This window comes from Chionomys nivalis, chromosome 7, assembly GCF_950005125.1.
Source record: "Chionomys nivalis chromosome 7, mChiNiv1.1, whole genome shotgun sequence".
Classification (NCBI taxonomy): domain Eukaryota; kingdom Metazoa; phylum Chordata; class Mammalia; order Rodentia; family Cricetidae; genus Chionomys; species Chionomys nivalis.
The window spans coordinates 37,045,795-37,052,841 of NC_080092.1; positions in this window are offsets into that span (position 1 = coordinate 37,045,795).

Here is a 7,047-nt window from a genome sequence, read left to right on the forward strand (position 1 = left end):
TAGGAACAGGTAGAAACTTAGCCAAGAAGCAGCACGCTGTCCTGCTAACAGGGAGTGTGATTGACAGAACCCAGCAAAGGTACACGGGTGCAGGGCAGACATGCCAGGTGGTTTGAGGCAGCAAGAACGAAGGCCTTTGTAGTCATCAGAAGCCAGGAATAGTAGCCCATACCTATAATTTCAACACTGGGGCAGCTAAGGAAAATTGAAAAATTGAGACCAACCTGTGCCACATATTGAGACCTTTTCTCAAAAACTAAACAAAAACATACAGCCTGGCATGATGGGGCATGCCCATAATCCCAGCACTTGGAAGAGAGAGGCAGGTGGATTGGTAGTTCAAGGCCAGCCTTGGCTACATACCCAATTTGAGGGCAACCTTGGCTACATAAACCCTGTCTCAAAAAAAAAAAAAAAGGACAGGAAAACAAAAAAAATGAAAGAAAGAAAGAAAGAAAGAAAGAAAGAAAGAAAGAAAGAAAGAAAGGAAAGACGTCATTGGAAGTGCAGGGTAGAGACTGACAAAGCTAAAGACAGAAACAGATGACAGGAACACAGAAGAGCTGACGTTCATTACAAAATTAGTCATTTTCACAGTGGGGGCTGATCAAGTCAGGAGCTATCCATCCCCACCTGGCTGGGATGGAGGGACTGGCAGAGAGCAATAGGAAACAGGACCAGGACTCCAGAGTCCCAGTTCCCTTCCCTGGACCTCCGGCTATTATCTCTGTAGACACAGTCCTGTTTCTGGGCTCCAACCTCCTGGGGCTTCTCAGACCTCAAGGGACAGAAACCTGAGTCAGTCTCTTGGGCCCTAACCCGGCTTCAGGTCCCTGGGGGAGGGACAGGAAGGGAGGAGAGAGCTGCAGAAGCCTACAGAGCCCCTCCCTCTTTAGCCCCTCCCAGCTACCCTAAGGGCAGCCCACGCACACTGCTCGGGGCTTGCAGGAGGCCCTGACCCGTTTCCCGGGCTCTAAAGAGCGCAGTGATCCGAGGCAAAGCTCCGTTAAGGGGTAGACTGTGTCTAGCAACCCTTAGGCGGACCTGGGAGTTTAGGTTTCCAACAGGTCTCAAGAGATGCAGGCGCTGCAAGACAGTGGACCTCTCAGATTGCGGGCCTTTAGACCTTAGCTCAAGACTCAGTGAGGCCAAGCGTCCGGTCCTCGCCGGCACAGTGACAGCCCCACACTTAAGACCATCGGCCACAGAGTCAGCAGTCATCTCCCTGCCGGGACAGCAGAGGTCAGCTTCAGTTTGCCTGAGGCTGAGTGTGTCAACTCAGCTGCCGGCTGCCGGGTTGGCTCAGCACGGGGCGGGAACAGATCATCCCCGTCCCTACACCCCCGTCTCCGTGCCAGCCCCCGACTGTTGTCCAGTCGGTGTCCTCTGCCGTCCCTCTGAGTGCACCCCAAGGCAGACCTCCGTGTCCCGGTGCCCAGTACCTTTTCCGCACGCTTGCAGCGGCTGGGTCGGCTGTGCCTGCAGCCCATCCTGCTTCGTGCGTCCGGCCGGCTGTGACTCTCAACTACTCGGAGCTGCAGCCGCGCCGGCTACGCGCCTTAAATGCCGGAAGAGCAGGGCCTGCGCGGGGCCGGGGCCGGGCCAGAGCAGGTGCCAGAGGCGCTCCACATTAGAAGCACCTCGGTATCTCGAGGAGCAAAAGATGGTTCTCAAGACCCCCTGATGAGAAAGAGCTGAGAGGGAAAAGAACGAAAACAATTAAACCAGGCGCGCTGGTGCATGCCTGTAATCCCAATTCTGGGGAGGTGGAGGCAGAAGGGTCACAAGTTGGAGAACAGTCTGGGGGCTTATGGGAAGGGGTTCAAGGTCAGGCGGGGCTATACGACATCCTATCACTGAGAGCTACAGCCAGGTTGTTTGTGCAAAACAGTTCAACTTCCAGCACCCACATCCTGTGGCTCACAACTGCGCCTACATCTAGCTAGAAGGCTCAGTGGGTAAAGGCAGCTGCCTCCGAACCTGGCTTGGGCTCCATCCCCAAGACCCATATGTGGAAGAAGAGAATAAACATACATGCCGTGGCACATACCCTGACACCCCCCCCCCATACACAAATCTAATACTTTTTTTTTAAGCTGAAAAAGTCGATCAAGATGGCTCACAGCACCTGGGAGGCTGAGGCAAGATAGCTACAAGTTGGAGGTCAGTTTGTGCTTCAGAGTGAGACCTTGCCTCAAAATAAAATTAATTAAAATTTGAAAATGGACTGACAAGATGGTTCAGTGAGTAAAATTGTTTGTTACTAAGTTGATGACCTGAGTTCAGTTCCCAGGACCCACATCATGCAAAGAGAGAAACCCGCCCCCCTCTTCCTCCCTCCCTCCCTCCCTCCCTCCCTCCCTCCCTCCCTCCCTCCCTCCCTCCCTCCCTCCCTCCTTCTCTCTCTCAGGCACACAAACTCAATAAATAAGTGGAATAAAAATACACTTCAAAGAGTGATAATATTAGTGGTAAGACCCAGAGCCCAGGTAGAATGTCCTCCCAAACCCCACTTTATAACAAATAAATGACACCCACTTTCCTTGCAAGGTGTCCACGAGGCTGGGTCAGTAGCTTTCCCCAGCTCACAAGATCTGTGACATGTTCTTCTCTCCTCGGGTCAGACACAGCAACCTTGGCAACAGACAAGTCAGATGCAGCAGGAATAAGGACAAAAGAGTCAGAATCTGGGACAAGGAACTCTTATCTGACTTCTCTGAGCTACTGGCTGAGGTTGCAGAGAGCAGCATGTGGGAAGGCAATAACAGCTTTGGAAATCAGTGTGGCCGAAGAGTGCTAGGTGCTGCTTGGAAAATTAGTGTCAGGGCCGCAAGCTCTTTGGAAGCGCATTGACAGGATAGACTCAGAGTAATGAATAACACAAGGCCTCCCAAGGCAAGGCCCCTCCACAGAGCATACAACAATAGTGAGCTGGGCATGGTGCCTCATGCCTGGAGTCCAAACACCAAGGAGGCTGAAACAGGTGGATCTCTGTGAGTTTAAGGCCAGCTTGGTCTGCAAAGAGTTCCAGAACAGCCAGAACTGTTATACAGAGTAACCCTGTCTTGAACGTACCCCTAGAAACATATTTATCGTCATAATAAATAATATTATAATAGTTATTATTATAATGACAAATACAATACTTTTAATAAATGTAATTATTATTATAATTGTGTGTGTATGTGGGTTTGTGTGTAGGTCCGGGAACAACTTGAGGGAGTGAGCCAGGTCTCTCCTTCTGTCTTGTTGGTACTGGGGATTGAACTCAGGACATCAGGCTTGGTGACGAGTTCCATTACCCAGAGAGCCATCTCACTGGCCCAGTTGTTCAGTTCCTTTGAGATGTGTTCTGGACTGGCCTCAAAATCACTATGCAGCCAAAGAGGACCTTGAACTTCTGATCCTTCTGCCTGTACCGCCTGAGTGCTGGGATGACAGGCATGCACCATCCCATTTGACTCTCAAGTCGGTTAAGTTTCAACAAAAGCTGGATATTATTCACGTAAAATGTAAAATAATGGCCTCCATCTGTCTATCTGTCTGTCTTTCACATGCACCCCCCATCTCTACCTCCATCTCCACCATGCAAGTTGAACAAAATACTTGAAGGAAGCGCCATTGCATCTGGTCCAGGTGGACAGATGATGGAAAAATACCACAGGAGCAGAAGGAATGACTAAATCTATCTGGGAGCAGGAAGGCTGGGACTGCCTCAGCCTGCGATGGCTGTGCTGGGCTCTGCAGTCTGAGCATGGCTGTTATGTGATGTTTTATTCTTTTGAGTTCTTTAGGGGAGCCCACCACCCAGTTCCCAAATAAACCACACATGGAGGTTTATTCTTAGTTCTGAATGCCTAGCCTTAGCTTGGCTTGTTTCTTGCCAGTTCTTAACTTAAATTATCCTGACTACCTTTTGCCTCTGGACTTATTTATCTCTTTCTGTTTCTGTATACCTTTTCTTTACTTCTTTCTCGTGGCTTGCTGTCTAGCTGGGTGCCTGGCTCTGAAGTCCTCCTCTCCTCGTTCTCTTGCTCCTCTTCTTCCTTGGGCCTCCTTCTATTTATCCTCTCTGCCTGGCAGCCTCGCCTATCCTTGCTCTTGCCTTGCTATTGGCCGTTCAGCTCTTTATTAGACCATCAGGCGTTTTAGACAGGCAAAAAGAAATAAAAAAAAAAATTAAAAAAAAATCACAGCTTCACAGAGTTAAGCAAATGCAGCAGAAACAAAAGCAACACACTTTAAAATAATTTTCCCCAACACATAGGCTCTTCTCATCCATATGGGAAAGGGCATTTTCAGAGGTCTCAATGCCTTGGTGTGGCCAGAGGTGCAGACTCCCAGAAACCTTGGTGACCTGGGCAAGGTGTTTTGACTTTATCTTGTTGACAAGAGCGAGTCACGTTGAGGAGGAGTGGGTGGAAAGCACTGGCCCTGAGCGGTGGTTACTTGAATGGTTCTAGAGGGCATTGGTGAGGGAGCAGGACTGCCTCCCCCAGGTCCTCTTAGGCCCTGTCTTGGCTGTTGGGCTCCCAGAATGCAAGGTGCCAGAGAGCTTCTCTTGGCTCTCAGCCTATGAGGCATAGTCAGCCAGGATACTGTGGTTACTGGGGCCTCTGGTTACAACACGTTTATTTTTAAAAAACATTGCAGTATCTCTTTAATCAGGGCCTGGACAGAATCTAAGGACAGTAGCCGGGGACCAGCCCTCTGGGGACAATTCTTACTGAAGTAACTGCACAGAGAGGGAGAGCCTTGGCATCCTGGGTAGCTGGGGGACCCCAAGTTCAGTCACAGTTTGAAAACTGGGCAGGGTTACAAGAAGAAACCTCAACCCTACCTCTTCAAGGCACTTTGTGTGTGTGTGTGTGCCCATGTGTGCCTATCCGTGGAAACCAAAGGATGACCTTGGCTGGCATTCCTCAAGCACTTTCCCTCTTGCTTTTTGAGACAGGGTCTCTTACTGGCTGGAACTAGCCCAGGAGGCTGAACTGTCTAGGATTATAATGTAACACACCACACCCAGCTTTTGTTTTGTAAAATTAATTACTTTTTTAAAAAAAGGTTTATTTGTTATGTATACAGTGTTCTGCCTGCATGTATGCCTGCAGGCCAGAAGAAGGCACCAGATCTCATTGTAGACAGTTGTGAGCCACCATGTGGGTGCTGGGAATTGAACTCAGGACCTCTGGAAGAGCAGCCTATGCTATTAACCTTTGAGCCATCTCTCCAGCCCCATACCCAGCTTTTTTAAAACGCAGGTACTAGAGATAAAATTCAGGTTCTCATTCTTGCATGGAAAACTTTACTGCCTGAGCTTTTCCCCTGCACGCACTTTTTTTTTTTTTTTTAATAGACAGGGTCTTGCAATGCAAGTTTGGATGGCCTAGAATGCACTAAATTGGACTGGGCTTTCTCTGCCACTTGGGGGCTGTGATAACAGTCATGCACCACCACCAGGCACCTTTGAATCAGGGACATTTAATGGCATCTTCCAAGCTGTCTGGACGATCTAGGAGCGGAGGGTAGTGTGGATGCATGCTCCTACTTGTGCATACCAGTGCACGAGCATGTGGTGCCCCAACCCACTACCCAATTAGGACTGTCCAACCTGTTATTGATTCAGGAGTGTGGTTTTACAGAGAGTGAGTACCCCTGAGATGTACAAGCAGAGGTTACACAGGTCAGCATTGTTCATAAAACTATGCAAGGGATAGCTTGGGGACGGGTCCCAAGGGACTGGATAACAGGGCCGTTTAATTGGGATCGGAGAGGATTTGTGTTTGGTCCCTTTTCAGAGGCAGATATTCCTCCTTAAATGAGTCAGAACTGGTTTCCAGAGAAGTTAATTCTTAGGGCTAGGGAGAAGGCTTAGTGTGGAGAGCACTTGGCATGCAAGCATGAGGATCCGAGTTCAGATTCCCCGGCATGCACATGGTCCTAGCTCGCTTTTTATTGCCTTAACATGAACACTGTGACCAAAAGCCTGGGGAGGAAAGGGTTTCTTTGGCTCTCACTTCCAGGTAATTGTCATAATGGGAAGTCAGGGCAGGAGCTTGGAGGCAGGAAATGAAGCAGAGGTCACCGAGGAAGCTGCTTACAGGACTTCCTAGTTTGCTTTCTTGTACAAACCAGGACCACCCACATTGGGTTGGGCCCTCCCACACTAATCAGTAACCAGGAAAATATTCCCATCCACTTGCCTACTAACCAATCTGATGGAGGCATTTTCTCAGTTGAGGTTCCCTCCTCCCAGATGACTATAGTTTGTGTTAAGCTGATAAAAACTAACCAGCACACACGTAAATGCCTGGTGAGCGGAGCAGCTAACTGTAATTTCAGCACTTAGAGGTTGGAGACAGGGGATCCCCAGGGCCAGACTCGCTGAGTCGGTGTGCTCTGGGTTCGACTGAGAGACACTGCTTCAATATAAGGTGGAGAGTGACCAAGATCTGATGACTACCTTTGACCCCACATGCCCGTGCACTGATACGCACAAGTAGGAGCATGCATCCACACTATACATGTGCACACACATGCATGAGCATCTCTCTCTCACACCCACACATACCCCTACCTATTGCACTAGAAATCTGCTGTGCAGCGCAGAGTTAAAACACTTTATTGTGCACTTAAGTTGGACCATCTCGCATGTTAAGCGTCCCTCCTGTAAAACAAAGCGGAGAAAGCAAAGTGAAAGGGCGCAGGGAGACTTGGCGGTCTCGGTCTCGACTGTGATTTGCTGTGGGGGAATCTGAGTGCGGGTTGTGCGCAGAATCTATCAAGTCACGCACGTTTAATGGTTGCAGTCTTTTGTGCACCCATTATACTTCAATAAAACTATTTTTTTTTTCTGCCAGGCAGTGGTACTGCACACCTTTGATCCCAGCACCCGGGAGGCAGAGGCAGGTGGATCTCTGAGTTTGAGGCCAGCCTGGTCTCCAGAGCAAGTTCTAAGACAGCCAAGGCGACACAGAGAAACCTTGTCTCAAAAAAATAAATAACAAAAAGTTTTAATTTTTTTTCTTTCTTTTTTAATTTTAACTT